Source organism: Talpa occidentalis, unplaced genomic scaffold, assembly GCF_014898055.3.
Source record: "Talpa occidentalis isolate TD23 unplaced genomic scaffold, MPIMG_talOcc4v2.1 talOcc4.6, whole genome shotgun sequence".
Classification (NCBI taxonomy): Eukaryota; Metazoa; Chordata; class Mammalia; order Eulipotyphla; family Talpidae; genus Talpa; species Talpa occidentalis.
In genome coordinates this window covers 34,871,148-34,891,577 of record NW_023604972.1, presented here as the reverse complement: position 1 = coordinate 34,891,577, position 20,430 = coordinate 34,871,148, and the positions used below count along the sequence as shown (strand labels likewise).

The 20,430-nt window shown below is 33.9% G+C and overlaps 1 protein-coding gene across 19 annotated transcripts in view; it reads right to left on the bottom strand.

Moving 5' to 3' along the window:
- ADGRL3 (adhesion G protein-coupled receptor L3) overlaps positions 1–20,430 on the bottom strand; it is a 766,591-nt gene that overhangs the window by 635,574 nt on the left and 110,587 nt on the right. For 13 of the 19 annotated variants that reach the window (XM_054688025.1, XM_054688026.1, XM_054688014.1 and 10 more), the window contains one exon: positions 17,949–18,039. The exons of 2 other annotated variants lie outside the window; for them this stretch is intronic. The gene's annotated coding sequence lies outside the window, so the exon portion shown is untranslated. Of the gene's footprint in view, positions 1–3,761; positions 3,834–17,948; positions 18,040–20,430 lie in introns of all 19 variants that reach the window. 4 more of the 19 variants (XM_054688008.1, XM_054688009.1, XM_054688011.1 and 1 more) reach the window with 2 other exon arrangements.

The following is a 20,430-nucleotide window of genomic DNA, read 5'->3' as shown; positions in this document are numbered from 1 at the left end:
ATAGCTTCAGAGTGCTGAGACTTAACCCCTTGCATCACTAGGGAGGTCAAACATGACATTTTAAAATAGAATTATGGAATAGTTCAATTTCCCTGACTGCTGTATATGTATACTACTACATATGTACATATATACATTTATGTATCAACAAAAAGAAATGCTATTCCAATCAAAATTTCAATGTCATTCTTCAAAGAAATAGAACAATTATTGATGAAATTCATATGGAATCACAAAAAAACCCCGAATAGCCAAAGCTCTCCTGAAAAAAAAAAAAAGGGAATGGAGGCATCACACTCCCAGACTTCAAACTATACTACAAAGCCATAATCATCAAAACTGCATGGTATTGGAACAAGAACAGACATACAGACCAATGGAATCGAATAGAAAATCCAGAAATAAACCCACAGATTTATGGTCAACTAATCTTTGACAAAGGAGCAAAGACTATGCATTGGAGCAAAGAAAGTTTGTTCAATAAATGGTGCTGGGAAAACTGGGTCGCTACATGCAAAAGAATGAAGCTTGACCACTACCTCACACTATACACAAAAATCAACTCAAAATGGATTAAAGAACTAGACATAAGACCTGAAACCATAAAATATATAGAAGGAAATATAGGCGAAACACTACGTGATTTGCACATCAAAGACATCTTTTACAGACACATCACCCAAAGCAGTGATAGTGAAGGCAAAGATAAACAGCTGGGACTACATCAAATTAAAGAGCTTCTGCACAGCAAAAGAGACAATAACAAAAACAAAGAGAAACCCCACCAACTGGGAGAACATTTTTGCACCCAACACTAATGATAAAGGACTGATCAGAAAAATCTGCAAAGAGCTGACGAGACTCAACAACAACAAAGAAAATAATCCAGTCAAAAAATGGGCAGAAGAGCTAAAAAGAAACTTCTCTGAAGAGGAAATGCAGGGCCTCCGCAGTGGCGCAGTGGTTGAGTGCTGGGTTGCGAAGCTGCCCGCAGCCTCTGCAGTGCCGGTTCGATCCCCGGCTGCTCCCCGGCCACCAGAGGAGGGTCCCACATGGCGTGCAGACCTCTCCTGCCGCCCGCTGCTCCCCTCAGCAGTGTACTTCGGTCCTTCTGCCTGCTCTGTTCCCCGCTCTGGCTCTGGTGAATTCTCTCACCCTCCAGTGCTTCTGACTGTACCCAGTGCTTGTATGTATAAACAAACAAACAAACAAATAAATCTTAAAAAAAAAAAAAGAGGAAATGCAAATGGCCAACAGGCATATGAAAAAATGTTCAACATCACTTGTAATCAGGGAAATGCAAATCAAAACTACCATGAGATACCATCTTACACCAGTGAGAATGGCACATGTTAAAAAAAACTAGCAACAACAAATGTTGGCGAGGGTGTGGAGAAAAAGGAACTCTTCTGCACTGTTGGTTGGAGTGCAAACTGGTCCAACCACTATGGAGAGCTGTGTGGAGATTTCTGGACCTACTTAACATAGAGCTTCCATATGATCCAGCAATTCCACTCCTAGGTATTTACCCAAAGGACACAGAAACATCAATTCCAAAGAACACCTGCACCCCTATGTTTATAGCAGCACTGTTTACAATAGCTAAGCTTTGGAAACAACCCAAATGCCCAAAAATAGATGACTGGATCAAGAAGATGTGGTACATATACACCATGGAATATTACTCAGCATTCAAAAAAGATAAGCACATGCAATTTGCAGCAACATGGATGGCACTGGAAGGGATCATGCTCAGCGAAATAAGCCAAAAAGAAAAAGAAAAATACAGGATGGTCTCACTCATAGCAGGAATCTAGAAAACTTAAATAAGGGATCAGGAAAATGAATAACTATAAGAAAGTGAAAATCAGAATCAACAAAAAACTATGAAACAGAGACACTTTTGGGGGGGGTGTGTGGCGGGAGGGGAGGGATTAGGATCAGAAAGGGGGGTTGCAATTGTATGGGGAATATAAAATAAAATTTATTATTAAAAAAAATAAAAGAAACTTATCTTCCCAAAAAAAAAAGAAAATGCATGCATTGTGCAAAAATGAAAAATTATGTAAAAATATATAAAATTTAAAAAAAAAAAAAAAAAAGAAATCCTATATGACATAATAGGAAATGTCACTAATTTAAGTGATAAGTTTATGTCAACCTTTAAGTATTAACCTATTTGAACTAATGTTTCCATTTTTCATTTCAGATGTTAACACTGCTCAGCAAGAGAAATTATATAATTCAGACACATTAAAACCCTAATTATCAAGAAAGCCCAACTAAGTTAAAGTTTCTTTTATTGTATGTAGTTTTTAAGAAAAAGGTGACAAGAAAATGCATTACACATCATTAATCTTAAAACAATTTTACCCAGAGCAAGTCCTGGGCTCAGAAGGTAAATGCATAATTTCATTAATAGTCCACATTTACAATTAGGAACATTTTTTAAAAAAATAATCCTCAGGCACGATAACATACTATCATTTGGGCATATCATTTCTATAATACCCTCTTATTAATATGCTAAATATTTTAGAAATATTTGCAGCACAATTGAAAAATTGAGGTAAATAGTTGATAATAAATTTGAGCCTTCTTTAAACCAGAATAATTATTCCAGAATTCCATTAATAAGTGTACTTTCGCTTTTCAAATATTTGCATTCTTAATAGTGACACAGGTTCACTAAACCTTTTCTTTTCAGAATTTAATCAAGATATATTTTGCTTTTAAGTCTATTTATAAGGGTGGACCAAATAGAAGTCACTAATAAATTTCCAAATGTCCTCTCCTATTCAGGAGAAGAGGAATTAGTTGATACTCCTAAAGCAGATATGATCATTTTCTACCTAAATCAAAGTGTTAAAATATTTTTTTAAATATTTTTTGAAACTAAGACTTTTCAAAAAGTGACTTTTAAGAAAAATTTAGTTTTATTAATATGGTAAATATGTGTGTACTGCCAATCCTGATGATAGTTTGGAAATCCATTACAGATATAAAACTATATAAATGTATCTTGTGATGAGAGCATATAAGAGGACTTTAAATGACTAGAATGCCAAAACATTATTTAACGTTTGAATAGTATGAACTGCTGCAAGAACAGCCTACTTCACACTGCTCTCAGGTTCCTACCTTAGTGGTATACAGTATTCCCCTCCTTCTGAAAGCTACCATTATGCCAATTTGCTTTCACAAAAGGCCTACGTTAGTGTCTGTTTGCAAGCAGCAAAAAGAAATTTGGAAAGGATTTCTGCTTTTACAACAGTAAGTAAAGCAAAAAATAGCACTGAGCATTTTTTTTTCAACAGCCCTTCTGGAGGCAGTGCACAATCAGAACGCCTCGGGCAGCGAGAGCAGCTCCTCATAACTCCTTCCCCAGCAACTCTTTTATACAGGATAGGCATCATCACATCATTCCTGCTTTTATTATATGTTGGTGTTACTTTAGACTTGTGTATGGCTGGTAAGATATGGTAGTGTTTTGGGGTATGGGGATGTTCAAATTTTTTTCTATTGAAATGAACCATAACTCTTCACTTCATAACATTTCAATTTATGCAAAGTTTCATATATGGAAAGAATACTTCAATCATTCATTGCAGTCCAATTCTAGAAAAAACTCCATCATATAATCCTGTATCTATTATAATACATACAATCCCTTACATTTAGGGAAACACAATATGGAGGTAAGCACCTTAAAAGCAAATGAATAGGCTATTCTATCAACAGACTGCAGAGAAGGAACTTACCCCAAACTTCTCACTGCAGGGAAGACTTGTGGAGGAGAACATGCCTGAACTGACAGGAAAAATGTGTCGCATCTATTGAGGCAATGAGAAATGGGAAAGCAAAGATCATGACTTAAGAGAGTAACATGAAAGCAGGATTCTTTTGTTAGTTCACCATTAATAGAATGTATATGTGAAAATGAAGTAATTGGTAAAGTATTCTGACAGGGGAAACACCAGATCATGGGGCAACCTATACCACCACACAGTATTCTCTTGACAAACAAATGTGCCAAATATTTAGAGCCTAGGTTGGGTGGTAAATGGTAGTAATAATCATTCATTTTTTTATGTAAGCTCCTATTTGTGACTCTGAATCTAAGAAGTTCCATTACATGTAATAAGAGACCAAACTAAAAGAGAGAGAGAGAGAATGTGTGTGTGTGTGTGTGCACACGCGTTGGGCAATAATAATATAACATGAAGAAAGTTCCCTACCTTATAAATCTCACAATGAAAACAGTTATTTCTCAATGGGGATGTCAATGGCAGATGTAGAAATAAGCATTTTTTCAAGGGAATTGAAGTAGACATTACAAAAATATATACCAGTCCTGTATCCCAATCACTAAATATTAGTGGCAACTCCCAGTCAATAAGAAAACTGAAGGACCTTCCTGGTGGTCTGGGGGTTAAGTTTCAGCTCTATCACTGCTGTGGACTGAGTTTTATCCTGGCCAGGGAGCTAAACCACATGGCACAGCAGACCTCTCCTGTCTAGCCCGCTGCTTCTTTTAGCAGTTTTTTCAGTAGATCTGGCTGTTCTGCTCCCCATTCTGTCTCTAGTGAATCCTCTCACCCCCACACCGCTGGCCTATAACCCCGTTCTTCTATTCCAAAAATTAAATTAAAAACATCTTAAAATATCTAAGTATCCCAGGGGTGATAAAATAATCACTGTCAGATGGCAAACAGCCACTAAATACATCCTTTTTCCAATCAAATACCAAGTTTTTAGAGCACAGGGTCTAATCCATTGTAATATATTACAAAAACAGAAAAATGACAGGTTTTAAATTCTGACAGAACCAATTTGCTTTTAATTCTATTATATACTATTGGCATAATAAGAAAGCTTAGGTCATATCTCAGATTACCCATATACAAAATTCAGGCAACCATACCCATCTTACAGGATTGAAATGATGAATAAATAAAGAGCAAATGTATATGGCTTGATAAATTATAGATGCCCAATACACATTTGTAGAAATTATAGCTCCAACCACCTTGTTTTACATCAGATGAAATGAAACCACAATACCTAAGAGATTTATCCACTTCTATAGAAGAATGAATGTGCCCAACATTTTTATTAAAGAAACAGGTAAGTGCTTCAAAGTTCATGCTCTTAGTTTCCCAAAGCAAGAAAGTAAATCTGATTTTAAATTAAAATACATGTATTCAGTTAAGAAAAGACAATACTCTGCAAATAATTATGTCCTTTTTATAACCATGCTAGCAATGTATAACTAACAATGTTAGAAACTATCATCTACAGCTAAACTTAGTAATGGATTTCTCAAACCCAAAATTCCATGATGCTTAATGACTAATTAAAAACATTTTATGTCTATATCAGAATCATAATTAGCAAGGTAGAAAGTCCAAGCGGAAAAAATATTTTTTTTAGATAAAGTATTTATTTGCTTATTTATTTATTTTTAAGATTTATTCATTTATTTATACTAGCACTGGGTACAGTCAGAACCGCAGGAGGGTGAGAGAATTCACCAGAGCCAGAGCAAAGAGCAGAACAGACAGACTGACGAAATATACTGCTGAGGGGAGCAGTGGGCAGCAGGAAAGGTCTGCACGCCATGTGGGACCCTCACCTGGCAGCCAGGGATCGAACTGGTGCTGCAGAGGCAGCGGGCAGCTTCACAACTCAGTGCTCAACCGCTGCGCCACCAGAGGAGGCTCAGTGGAAAAATAATTTAAATCAGTGATGGACAAGTCACTAATAATTCAAATACTAACAAAAAACCTCCAAAATCAAGGGGGGAAAAGCCATGGAAAAATTAAACAAAAGAAAAAAAATATGAAAAATATGTATACCTTCATATTTAAATAAATTTTACTGAAATGTAAGTGGAGTATGTTATAGAACAACATTTACATTTACTTCCCATCTTGAAATTTTACTTATGCTTTTCTACAGTTTAAACAAAATAAGCACAAAAAATACATACAAAAGTATTCTCTCTATCATCACACTGTCTCTTTCGAAAACCCACACATTTACTATCTCCAAAGACTTTGCTGAGTGTGCAGTCTATAATACCAGTCCTCTGGAACCTAACTGAGCAGAACAGCAGGATTCACCTAACTTATGTTGACACAATGCTCTCTTTTTGGAATTTGGAAATAAAAATGAAAATCTAAATCAATTTTAAATTTTGAGGACTCATAGGAGTAGTCATTTTCAACCTTATATGCACATACAAAGAATACCAGCAGATAGCAAAGAGAAATTAAAAACAACAAAATATGCCCCAAAGTGACCCCAATTAATTTCCTGATTCCATAACCCTAAAGGAAACCCAACTCTACTGAATATACTTCTCTGAGGTATGTCTATGCACTACTAACACACCTTGTATCACTCTCTCCTGACATCAGATAATACCTGTATGACAACTATTACTCTGCCTTATTTGTGATAAGAAACTTAGAAATAAGGGGCCTCCCTGGTGGTTCAAGAGGTTAAGTCTCAGCACTATGAATCTATCAGTAGCAAGAGTTCAATCCCCAGACAGGGAGGTGACCTGCATGGCACAGCCGACCTCTCCTGGCTAGCCTGATGTTCTCTCAGCAGTGTATTTTAGTCAATCCACCTGTGCTGCTCCCCCCCCCCTTCTGGTCTATACCCCAGCTCTTATATGCATAAATAAATCTTAAAAAAAAAAGAAAATTAGAAATATCTCCATGTGCCCACCAATAGAAAAGCAGTTAAATATATGAACCCTACATAGTCAGAAAAAAAAAAAAGAACACAGTCCTATTTATTGTCTTGAAAACTATTATGACATACTCTTCAATAAAGAAAAGCAGTTTACAATACATAAATTCAGCACGCACACAAGGAGACACTTGGTGCTCTAAATTTAACAAAATGTATTTTGAATAAGATAGGCTATCTTATTCTTTTCTATAATTTTCTGTACTGTTAACTTTTTATTGAACATTTCCCTATAAATCCAGAAAAAATAAAATTTCTACATTTTAAAACAAGTTAGAATAGATACCTAAAAAAGAACAGAGCAAGAGGAAGAAAAGTTTCAGTAAAACATCAAAGGATTGACTTCTCATTTCAAACAAAGGATAATTTAATCCTTATGGGGGTGGGGGGGGTCGGAAATCAACTCTGATCTTGCTATCAGTTTGCAAGAGCAGGTAGAAGCAATGATATAAATATTGCCAAAGACGTCTTTGTGTTTCTATTACCCAGATAAATGTCTGACTTGTCCAGTTATAAAATGTTCTCTTGCATATAGATATTTGAAGTCACATCAGAAAGACAGAATAGAGGTATTTTACTTAAATTCTAAGCGTGAAGTATTTAAATTTGCATCCTGTCCTCTAGCTGTTCAGAAGGGAAGGGGTAAAAAGATATCAATAAACACCAGCCCTACATCCCTGCTCAATTTAGCTCTTTTGGTGAGCAAAGAATTCCTTATGGCAAACATCCAAGGCATCCAAATTTCAGGCAACTTGACAGTTCTTTCTTTCAACCAGGTCAGTACTAAGAGATAGTAATCAAGACTCCCATGAAGAATTTCATTCACAGATTGGTGCTGATTACAGAGCCAGTCAAACCACTGCACACTATTGACTGGAGATCAATTTTCAGCTTGAGGGGTTATGAAGAACAGTATATAGTAAGACAGAAGGAGGAGCAGGAGAATTCAACACAAATAAGACCCTCTTTGTATAAAAGGGCAATTGTATCAGGAAAATGCAAAAGAAAAACAAAAATTAAATGTACAAATAAAGTTCCATCTAAATCTTAGATGACTATTTTTAATATATCTAAAAAAAATCACACTAAAGTTAAAAAAATAATTATCTTATGCACTATTTCCTATTTTATCTTGTAATGGCTGTTACTTTCTTATCATATTAAAACATCAATTATCTACGGATAATTAAAACATTAATTAGCTATGGATACATGCCTAAATAAAAATTGTTTAGAAAGTGATTGTTTTCCTCTTTCATTGCAGGGAAGATACGCCTTAATAAGTAATGACGCAATTGACTTAGGCCTTGTAAGTTTTAGCCTCTATGTTAGGATCCATAACATGGAAAGCATAAGTGGATCACATTAGCTCAGGAACAAATGTTACAATACTTATCTTCTCTGTGTATCCTTCAGAGTCCTAAACTTTCTACATTATATTAGCCTATCCACCAAACAGGATGGAAATAAAAATGACTAGGATTGATTCCTTCAGTCTGTAAATGGTAATAATAAGTAAACACTAATAGTCTCTTTTCACTGTCTCAGTTACAAATTAACAGATCTTCCCAGTGATAAATGTATGCAAATCTTGTCCATCCACCCAAAGACACAACAAAACAACTTCTTTTAACTCCATTGTATTTGATTCCTTGTTCCCCCTGCCAATTTCTTGAAGTAATTTTTGACAGTCTTCACAGTAACAGCTATTTCTTTATTTTCCATTCACACCTTAAAATTTAGAGGCAAAATTCTATCACTTTAAATTTTATACCTTTAAAATTCATAAATAAGTTAAATTGCCATTTCTGAGACTATATGCCAGTAACATCATGCAGCACTTGCTCACTTCATTTTCTTAAAATTGTTTCTTCTTTGCTACAATTTCTACACTTTTTAACTCTTCAAATTATTTTGTTATCTCTTTCTCTTCATTTGCAATATTTTTCCAGATTATTTTTACCTCTTTTTCTACTTAATTTTCCTTAGTGATCTACTCCAACCCTAGAGTTTCAGGTCTTATGTCTAGTTCTTTAATCCATTTTGAGTTGGTTTTTGTGCATGGTGTGAGGTAGTGGTCAAGTTTCATTCTTATGCATGTAGCGACCCAGTTTTCCCAGCACCATTTATTGAACACACTTTCTTTGCTCCAGTGCATATTCTTTGCTCCTTTGTCAAAGATTAGTTGACCATAAATCTCTGGGTTTATTTCTGGGTTTTCTATTTGGTTCCATAGGTCCGTGTGTCTGTTCTGGTTCCAATATCATGCAGTTTTGATTATTATGGCTTTGTAGTATAGTTTGAAATCTGGGAGAGTGATGCCTCCATTCCCTTTTTTTCCAGGAGGGTTTTGGCTATTCAGGGTTTTTTGTGGCTCCATATGAATTTCATCAATATTGTTTCTATTTCTTTGAAAAATGACATTGAAATTTTAACTGGAATAGCATTGAATCTGTAGATTGCTTTTGGTAGGAATCCAATTAGGCAAGGAAGAAGTCAAACTACCACTATTTGCAGACAATATGTTAATACACATAAAGAACCCCAAAAACTCCATAGAACCTAATTAAACCAATCAGTTTAGTAAAGTGGCAGGATACAAAATCAACACACAAAAATCAGTAGCCTTCCTATACACAAACAATAAATCTGAAGAGGAAGAAATCAAGAAAACCATTCCTTTCATTATTGAAACAAAAAAAAAATAAAATACTTGGGAACAAACCTAACAAAAGAAGTAAAGGACCTATACAAAGAAAACTATAAAACACTGTTAAAAGAAATAAAAGTAGACACAAAGAAATGGAAAAACATCCCCTGCTCATGGATCAGAAGAACTAACATTATCAAAATGGCCATCCTACCAAAAAGAGTTTCAACTATCTCTGTCTATGCTCATGACTTCAAAATCTTTAAAATCTTTCTCTTACATTGATTTTTCCTCCAAACTGCAGACTTCCTATTTTCACCTGACTAAAAGATACTTTTTTAAATGTAATTCTGCCACATTTGAATTTAATGCATTCAAACTAGTTTTCCTCATTATTAAATATATCATTTCTAATTCCAAGTGCTTTTTCACAGTTGGAGTATCTAAGAGTTCTTTAATCCTAGACAGTAATAGTCAATAACATCGATAAAGTGAATGAAAGAAAAAGAGTAAGTGTCCTTGCATAGGGAAAACTACACTATAAATTAGGCCTACTGTGGAATAATTCTGATTCTTTTACTAAAGTGAAAATATTTAAAACTATCCATTTACTTTTTCTTAATTTCTAGAGATGTTCTATGTTATTAAGATGTTCTATCACATTTAATAGAGATATATTTCGGGTGTCATTTCCTCCCTGTATTTCTTTTGAAATTCCCAATATAAAAGTTTCTTTGAACAAATTGTTATACTAACAATCAAAGAAAACCTTCAAAAATTTTTACGTGGAACCTGCCAATCAGGAATGTTCCATCATCATTATTCACTGATGAAAATATTTCTGTATACTATTCATAAAGTCACAAGATCTATAAAAACAACACAAGTTGTAACAAAACAAGGTCTAACATATATACAGTAAATATCTGATACCTTATTGTTTAATAAGTTCTAATTTCAGTAAGTTAAGCTTTAAAAAATTACAGTGGCAAAACAGTAAAGATGAAACATGCTTATGCTAAAATAAAAACATATAGGAGTGCACTTTATTGAATATACTTCTGTACTTTGCCTAAACTAGCAAAATGAAAAGGAAAAACGTAAGCTAAACAAAATGCATAGCTTATAATAGTTAGAATGTTTTGAAGCACTGGAAGTACTTAGATTAAATATAAGAACAATGCGGGGACAGGGGAGCTCTAAGAATACTTCTTACATATGGCATTACGTTAATGTATCCATGTGGTGCTCTCACTTTGTGCTGGAGTGGTTCTTTTCAGAATCATAGCTGAGTTAAATTGAAGTCGAATTGAAGCATAACATCTCTGTGTTCTTCGAAGTGAAATGTACAGTTTAGTTTACTGAACATCACTATTTTCAATATTAAGTAGTGTATTCAATTTGAACTTTATAAAACAAGTCATATCACCATACATCAAATTAATATTTTTAAAACTAACCATATATTTATACTGTGGGTCACAATAACTCTACTCTAGCATCTATGATAGCTGAAAAACTTCTGAAACATTAGGGGGTACATTTTGAGCACAGCATGAGCAATTTTAGCCCAGAGATTCCCATTAGCATCAATGAGAGCTGCATGGTTCAATCTCAACACATACTGCGCTGAAAATTTACCCCAAAGCATCTGAGAAAAAGCACCCCAAAAGAAAGGAAATCTAAAATTTTCCAACACAAATGTAACTGTTTTGGTATAATTGCCCACTCGCCATTCTTAAATTCAGATCATTATATATACTCATTCCAACACTAGTTGTTTTAATTTCAAATCAAAAACTAAATAGCTTAATGGAAATTTTTAATAACTATGCCTCTGTTCCTCATTAATATCAATCTCACAGAGAAACTCTACTAAATATTTTAGAGAACTCATTGAAAAAAACTGGCCATGAGCCTAACAAAACAAGCTACTTTATCTGTAAAGCATTCTGTTTAAAGTGGATAACCTTCAGCACAAATACCATATTAAACATTTTATGTGCTGTATTTGTTCAAATTTCTGCTTTACATGTTTCTCATTGTTTAGGCTAAATTTAAATTCACATTTGAATTTTCAGTTTACTATACAGAATTAGATACAGTCTAGGCAAAAAGTACCATTCTCAGGCAATACCAAAATGCAGACAATTTTTAATTAGAAGCATCCCACTATCAAACTTTGAGTTCTTTATTTGCCTACTTATGCCTTTTAAAGTAGAATATTTAGCTAGCAAAAGATCAACGATATTGTAAAAACAATTCATAACTAAAATTAAATTTTCCAAATAATTTATATTTGATAAAAATTCATGGAATTTGTCACAATAATTACTTTGTTACTATTAAAAGTAATATAGTTGCTTCTTGACATTTTCTTGATTTCTATATCTTATCATGATTTGAAAAATCAACTAATGAATAGTTATGATTATACCTTCTCTATTGAAAAAAAATAACAAACCATAGCAAATGACCAAGAATCTCATTCTGTGTCACAGAAAACATTTAAATGAAGTGATTATCTCTCTAAATATTTAGCTACTCAGATAATGGCTAATGCATTCTTTCACAACTCAAGAAATACCCATTATAAGATCTCATTTAATATTTAGTATTTTTCAAATTAACAAATTAAATGTTTTCTTGAAACTGACAAAACATTTATGTGTGTGAAAATTAAGGAGAAAAATTACAATATTTTAACTACAGAAAATGACTTCACGCTTGTGGAAATTTAAAATGAAATTTCATATTAAAAAAACAGTAAATTCTTTCCTCCACAATTAAACAAGAAATAAATGTTAGTTTTTCTATACTATTCACAAATATTTAGATGCTCACTTGAAACCTATATGTAAATTGTATATTTCCAAGAATTCCCATTGATGCAAACAAAAGATTATTTTATTACCTGCATGTGAATTCCAGTACAAGATAATGATCCTAAGGTGAAAAAATTCCTTTATGAGTCCCAAAGCATCATCAAATTCCACCCAAAAGTGCCTACTAACAGCATAGAGACACAAGAAACATCTCACTCATGAGAGTAACTTACAAACCGAGTAACTTACAAACCAAGATGTCAGCTTTTATTTAGACTAAGTATTTGTTGGCATGAAGCACACCTGGTCTCTAGTCCCAGCTGAGGGCTCTGCTTCCCCACTTATATAAGAGTAGGTAAACAAATTAACTGGCTAGGCCCTAGTTTCCCTATAGTCTGAGCTCCTAATTTTCTACATGGAAGCTATACTTTTCAATGTAACCGGTTCTAGTATTCTTAAAGGGAAATATTCCGTGCAATGTACAAGTAATTCATAACTGTTTAACCACTCAGTTACCCCATCTCTTCCCATTTCACAGTAAACTATTTAATCCTATTCTAAATTAACTTTTTACACAATAGTTTATTATACTAAATATATTTTTACTCCTCTAATTTGTTTCATAATCCAGTATGAAAAGAATGCAGTGATAAAATTATGGGGAAAGAATTTTCATGTAGACAAAAAGGGAAAGGAAACAGACCAGAATAAAAAAAATGCACAGATGCAGAAGCATTTCTATTTTGTTAACCTGTCCTCAACACCTACAATTATTGGAATACGTTCAACAAATATCTGTTAAATTGAAAAAAAAAAAAAAAGTTAAAAGTGATGTCTGTTAAAACAATGAAAATTCACATATAATAATGATTTTGTATTGAGCTAATAAAATAATTATTAACATTGTTTATACCAGTTAAAATTCCACATGCATTTTTTCATTTAATTTACAAAGGAATCCAAAAAATAAAGTTTCCATAAATATTTCATAGTAATGCTGCCTTGTCTATGACCATATGTTAATATCAAAATATTGTACTAAAACATAAATAAAAATAACATTACAAAATCTGTTATAAATTTTGTACACACTATTTTTAAGCTAAGTACTCAGGAAAGCAATCTACAAAGTCAGAGTGCCACTTAATAAGAACTCTAGTGTAAGGATGAAACTAAGGTCATTATTTGAGCCTTAAGAATTTAACATTCTATTTCATATTTCATGTATGATCTAATGTATCATCTTACCAGCACTTGTTTAAAATTTACCTTTGCCAAATCTGTACCAGTATTAGTACAAAATTCACTTTTTTTTTTTTTTTTTTTTGGCTCTTGGGCAGGAATTGTGTGAGTCAAGACAGAAAAAATGTAAAAGAGTCTAAATATGGTTCTCACTATCAAAAATCTTAAATGTAAAAAGTATACTAAAATGTTCTGTAAATATGTTCAAATTCAATATAAAAAGGATATATCATACTAGCTACTTCCATATTTGTCTGTTGCGCTGCCAGTTCCTTCCTTATATATGCAATATTTAGCAGGTTACTTCTCATTTCCAACAGCAAAAATTACAATTACAAATCTATACCAAAAGAATATTTTATAATTCCATCAAGTTTTGTTTTTGATTTTCTAATGAGAAAATTTAATATTTAAATATAATACTATATAATCTTAAAAATAGCCAAGGCTATCCTGTTATATCTTTTCCTAAAATTTGCACCTCCTCCTTCAAATACTCATTTAATATACTTATTAACCTTTCTATTTGTTCCCATTACCAGTCATAAAATACATGAAGCATCTTTTATTTAAAGATAAGTATATTTAATATGTGCAATGTCATTCTGCCTCTAGATTTATAAGAGAATTTAAAACAGAAAAAAAAGGGAATTTTTATTTTAGGTTACAAAAAGAAAATCTAAGACATAAATCTAGATTATTATAACTACTGCTTTCATCTCACCAAACTTACATTATTTTTTCTATAAGAAAAATTAAAACCCTTAATCAAAAAAATAACATATATGCTGATCACTCTTCCAAGTATTTTACAAGTATCCATTTACTTAATGCCTTCACTAACTGCTAAGTTCAATTTTTAGACAAGAAAAATGGAGCTAAATGAAGTCACCTGTCAGCTGAGCTCAATTAGTAGGAACAAGAGCTGGGACTGCCAACTCAGGTGGTCTGACTAAAAGATTTGTTCTCAAAACTTAATATATGCTTTTATAACCGCAATCATCAACCAGCAAAGTAGGTAGAAGAATGTTCCCCGTCACAATGTACATGTCCTAAACACCAGAACTTTGGAATATACATGGCAAAGGGAAGTTAACATCACACATGAAATTAAGGCTGCTAATCTGTTGATGTTTAGAAGGGGTAATTAGCCAGGACTGTCCAGGTGAACACAATGTAATCACAATGTCCCTTATAAACAGAAGAAGGTAGAAAAGAGAGAACTAGAGAAATGGCAAAATAAGAATAGGTTACTTTAAAGACAGAAGAATCTTCCAGAACTTGGGGGGAGAGGGTGAAGCAAGGAAATGGATTTTTTCCCCAGAGCCTTTAAAAGGAACTCATTCCTGACGGCAACTTGGTTTTAGTCCAGTGAGAACCATTTGAGATTTCTGACCTCCAAGCTGTAATCAAATTGTAAATTTGTGTAGTTCCCAGTCACTGATATTGAGTTAATTTGTTTCATCAATGTGATGGTTATGTTATGTGTTGGTTTGGCTAGACTGTGATGACCAGTTGTTGGGCAAATAGTATTCTTGTGTTGCTCTAAAGTTTTTTTTAGAGGTGCTTAACACTGACAATCTACTCATGCTAAGAATAGCAAACTGCCGTCCATTTCATAACGTGGGTGGGACCACATAGAACAGCAGTCAAAGTCTGTTAGATCAAAAACCAAGGTTTCCCAAGAAATAAAGACTACTGTCTCTAGACCACAACACAGAAATAATACCTGAGTAACCAGTCTTATCTTTTTTTGTTCTGTATTTCTAGTGAACCCTAATATAAGCAGTAATAGGGGAAACGATAAAGCAATAAACTTTAATTATCTTGGACATATGGAACAGAAATAATGATATAAAGATTTTATGAAATTACTTAGCAATTTATTGCAAGTGATTGTAGGGAAGAAGGAAATTGGTTACCACAGATTCAAACAAAAGCCTAAAACTATCATGTTTTCCTTCCTTGAAGGGTGTATTTTTTTAATTTCTGAAAATGCTGAATTTCCATTGAAATATTTATATATTTTTATAAAAAAAAAATGAACCTGGGAGGTCAGTATGTCAATGCATGTGTTTTAGAACCATTTACCGTTGTTACCTGGATAAACTGCTTAATAATTCTAAGTTTCAGATTTCTATTAACTACAATGGGCATAATAATACACAATTGTTGTAAGGATTAATTTAGACAATGAACTTATAAAATTTGCCAAATACCTAACAAATATTAATTGCTTAAATATTAAGTGAAACTTAATTATCAATGTGTCAACATATTAATTACAATATTTAAACTATCTTAATTAATCTCCCCGGAATACTAAATTTGCCAAGGGGGAAAAAAAAAAACAGGAAATTTAACTGAGGGAGATTTCATATTTGTAATTCTTACAGGACCAAACTGTGTTGCATACTCCAGCTGTAACTGTTGTATATTAGAATAACAGAGTCACTATCCTGATCAGGGACTGATGATGCTAATTGAAGTCTATATTCATAGTGCCTGTGTCATTTTGTCGACTAACATCAGCTAAATCCACATAACAGTGACAAGACCTCAGGAGACAGTGTATATAATTAATTCTGAAAAGGAGTGCTGACTCAAATCCTAAGAATTATGATATTGTACTACATGATTCACAAACTTCCTCAAGCATTACCTCATTTGATCCACAGAATTGCCTTGACAGAAAGGGAAGGCCAATACTATAGATATTTTGCTTCTGAGGAAACTGGAGTTCTGAGGAGGTAACATTTTGGCCCATTAACAAAACTAGCTAAAATGCCTCTCTTGTTTCTACTTCTCCTGTATTTGTAACAAGCTTCTTCTAAACTTAAAAGGAATGCGTTTTGAAAAAAAAACCATTTATTTACAAGTATATTTATTTTATTTTTATAATTTACAGAAATAATAGCCTTTTTGGAGATTTTATATATTAGGGTAAAGAAGAGAAAAAAGACTTTAAGAAGACATTTTGCTGGGCCTCCCTAGTGGCCCAGGGGGTTGAACACCGCACTATGGGGTGGTCCACAGCCTCTGCAGCATGGGTTCGATCCCTGGCTGGCCAGGGAGAAACCCACATAGTGAGGCAGACCTCTCCTGTCTCGCTCGCTGCTCCCCTCAGCAGTGTTTTCGGTTGGTCTGCCTGTTCTGCTCCCCACTCTGTCTCTGGTGAATCCTATCACCACCCCCAACCCCGCATGTCTGGCCTATACCCCAGCTCTTGTATGCATAAGTAAATAAATCTTAAAAAAAAGATATTTTGCTAATTAAAAGAGTGTGGCAGAGTGAAAGACTGATATAGCCCCCACTTTATCTATAAAGATAAAAGCTACAATTTTCAATTTTGCATTTCCTTCTCTAATCAAAAATTATGACTGGAGCTGATGTGCTCACCACTAATCTGCATTCAAACTTCACAATTCATTCTCACTGTACCCTTCAACAAATTACCAAACCAATATATAAAGACAAGCCTGCAAATGTTTGGTTTATGCAAGATGAAAAAAAAAAGAAGTTAATAGCTTTTGATGAAGGAAGATCCATTTCCAGTCCTCCCATACATCCTTTAAGGATCCTGGCAGTATATAATAAATATTCTGCAGCCACTCTTTGCATTGTAACAGTGAAAACTCTTGCTCTTATTAATCTCTGGGTCAAACTTGCCTCAAAATCTACTAGTGTACTTGTATCTGGTGTTACCAGAATTCTGCTTTAGATTTAAAAAAAAAAAAAATTAAGTAACTGCTACTTCATTACCAGTTCTGGTGACTTGGATATTGGTCTGCCAGATCCTCTCTAAGATTAGTCTAAGAAAAACATGTAATCCAGTCTCATGATTTATAACTATCAAACAATAGGAAAGTGACCAAGGTTTTCTGAGATGTAAAGGAACTTAGAAATCAATAGTGCTTTCATTTCTACAAGTTTCAGGGTTTATAGCTCTAGCATACCTTTCTGGAAAATAAATACCTGGAAAAGGTAAGTTTTAGTAGTAGTTTTAAAAATTCAAAGATTTAAGAAAAAACTCAAAAGAAAATGAGTGTGCACTATTCAATTTCTGCATGTTCAGGAATTTAACTACTATCTTTAACAAAATAAATTTTGAAAAAAGATTCATTAGAATAATGGACTAAAGTTATGTACCTCCCTTTTCACAGTGTCCAGAAATATGGAAAAGGAAAGAGGGTTGAGAAGAGAGAAGAGGTCACATTTATGTACCAGTCACTTGACATATTAGCAAAAAAGTGTACTGAAATATTTAAAATGATCTCAAGGTAAACAGTTAAAAACATGAAAATGATATAATGACATGAAAATGTCATAGAACAACCCCAAATCATTTTCTGAACTAGCTCTTTTTATAGCTCACTACTATAATCCTAGCAATTTACCATTATCTCTCACCTACAAAATGGCAAAGGCCATGTAACTGATCTCTACATTTACTCTTACTCCCAACTCACCACCAGCTCATTATTCATCCAGTCACCAGAATAGCCTTTTAAAATGTGAATCAGATATGTCATTCTTCCTTCTTATAACTCTCCAAATGATCTGTAAGAAAGTAGAAAAAAATCCAAATTTCTTACTGTGGCAATTGAGGAACCATATGAATTTAGACTCTTCCATCTAACATTGTGTTTTATTCCACTTGCCTGCCACACTGCATGCCAGCCAAATTGGCCTTTTCTTTTCTGTCCCTGAAATAATCCAAGTTTGTTTGTGTTTCAGGACTCTTAGATTTTATAATCCCACAGCTCATCAAGAGACTTCTTCTTACATATCATCTAGTTCTCATCCAAAATCTTTCTCTTTAATAGAGCCTCTGTGACCTTCATTCCCTTTACCTTATACTCTTTTAATTGTATTTAACACTACCTGGTATGATTTCAGTTAGTAAGAAATACATATTTATATATTTACTTCCCCCCCAAGTAAAAGTAAGTTTCTTGAGAGTAGGGATAAACAGTCATTCACTGTGAAATCCCAAGGGCATACACAGTTTTGGCAAATAGTAGATGCTCAATAAATATGAATAAAAGAGTGGAATAGAATACATACAAACTATATTTTAACTCATGATACATATCTGGAAAATTGACAGAAAAGGACACAAAATTGGAAGTTTATTGGCATTTAACTTATCGAGAAAGTAGTATATTGAGGACTCTTTATAAGACTGAGATAGATTTGAAAATGATTTATAAGAGTTTAGAAAACAGCGCCAAAAGCCCTGAAAAACTCAATTAATTATGACTCCTTTAGGTCTCCAGGTCCCTGATATTATTTTATGGTTTCAGCAAATTGCTGTTAAATCTACATACACCAAAATTAAAATCAAGAGCAGCCTGGCCCTTGTCTCTGCAGCCCCTCCTTCACTGAGATGGCCTACAGTTCATTACACCTTCACTGGAAGCCCAGTTTCTGATCTCATAAAAGAGGGAACCTATAAAACACCATCATTAATTCTGTGTCTTGAGATTGTATAAAGATTCAAATATCTACTGTCCACAGTCAACCATGGGGCTTCGTACTAGATGAGAAGGGAGAAAGGGAATCCAGGAACAAGGCAACAATAAAATAAACACTTGGGCAAAATCTCCACTTAATGAATGATCACTCTCAGCAAATGCTAGCTTTTCATGGAACACTCTTCCCTCTCCACATCTTCCCTATCCCATTCTTACAACTTATAGCAAAATATGAAAACAAGGCTTACCAGAATCGCAACCATGGGACTAATAATATTTTGGAGTGAATATTTTGTTGTTGTTGAAGGCTGCTCTGTACATTATAGAGCATTTAAAAGCACTGCTGACCACTGTATTCTAGTAATACATAGGCAACACATCCCAGTCCCCTCAACTGTGACAATCAAGAAATGTTTCTAGATGTTGGCAAGTCCCCCCAGTTGAGCATCACCAAGTGGGAGTAAGCTGATTATAATCTACTGCAAGATTAAAACATTTCAAGGATCTAACGGTATGAGAAAGTCTTCACCTTTACCATGTAGGATAGGAAAAGGGCCATGACTATAGTAAAAGGTAGATAAATTCAGAAAATACAAAATCAATATATGCTGGATGAGTTTGTACTCAACAAAAATACAAGATCATCTGATAGAGTAAGGAGAAATGATGGATGCTGCATTTCATTTTTTTATGTTAACAGACTTTATTTTTAGAGAAGTTCTAGGTTTATAAAAAAATAAAAGCAACAACATTCAAACAGAAGGTACAAAATGTAACACTCACCCAGTCCCCAAACATATATATATATATATATATATATATACAGTGCCTCCTATAGTCACATCTTACATTAGCACAGAACCTTTTTTTACAGATGAGCTGCTACTGAATATACTTAACTAAAGATTCTGTGCATTACTTATACTTTGCATTAGGACTTATTCTTTGTGTTGTGCATTCTATGGGTTTTCACAAATGTATAGTGACATGTATTCACTAAAATGCCCAATAGGGGATGACGCAGCGGGTTAAGGGCAGCGCTGTGAATCTGTCCGCAGCCTCTGCAGCACAGGTTCGATTCCCGGCCAGCCAGGGAGAAAACCACATAGCGTGGCAGACCTCCCCTGTCTCACCTTCTGCTCCCCTCAGCAGTGTTTTCGGTTTGTCTGGCTGTTTTGCTCCCCACTCTCTCTCTGGAGAATTCTCTCAACCTCCCGCACCTCTGACATGTACTCCAGTTCTTGTATAAATAACTAAAATGTTTTTTTTAAAAAAAACATAAAATGCCCAATAGGAAAGTCCTATATATGCCCTATATTTTCCATGATCTGCCCTCTATTCCCCGTGTTCCACCTGCTCATCCTTTTTCCATTCTCCCACTTGGCTGGTAACCAGTCATCTTTTCATAGTCCAAAATTGTACTTTTTCAAAAATAATATAGTTGGAATTATATAGTACAAAATCATATGAAGCA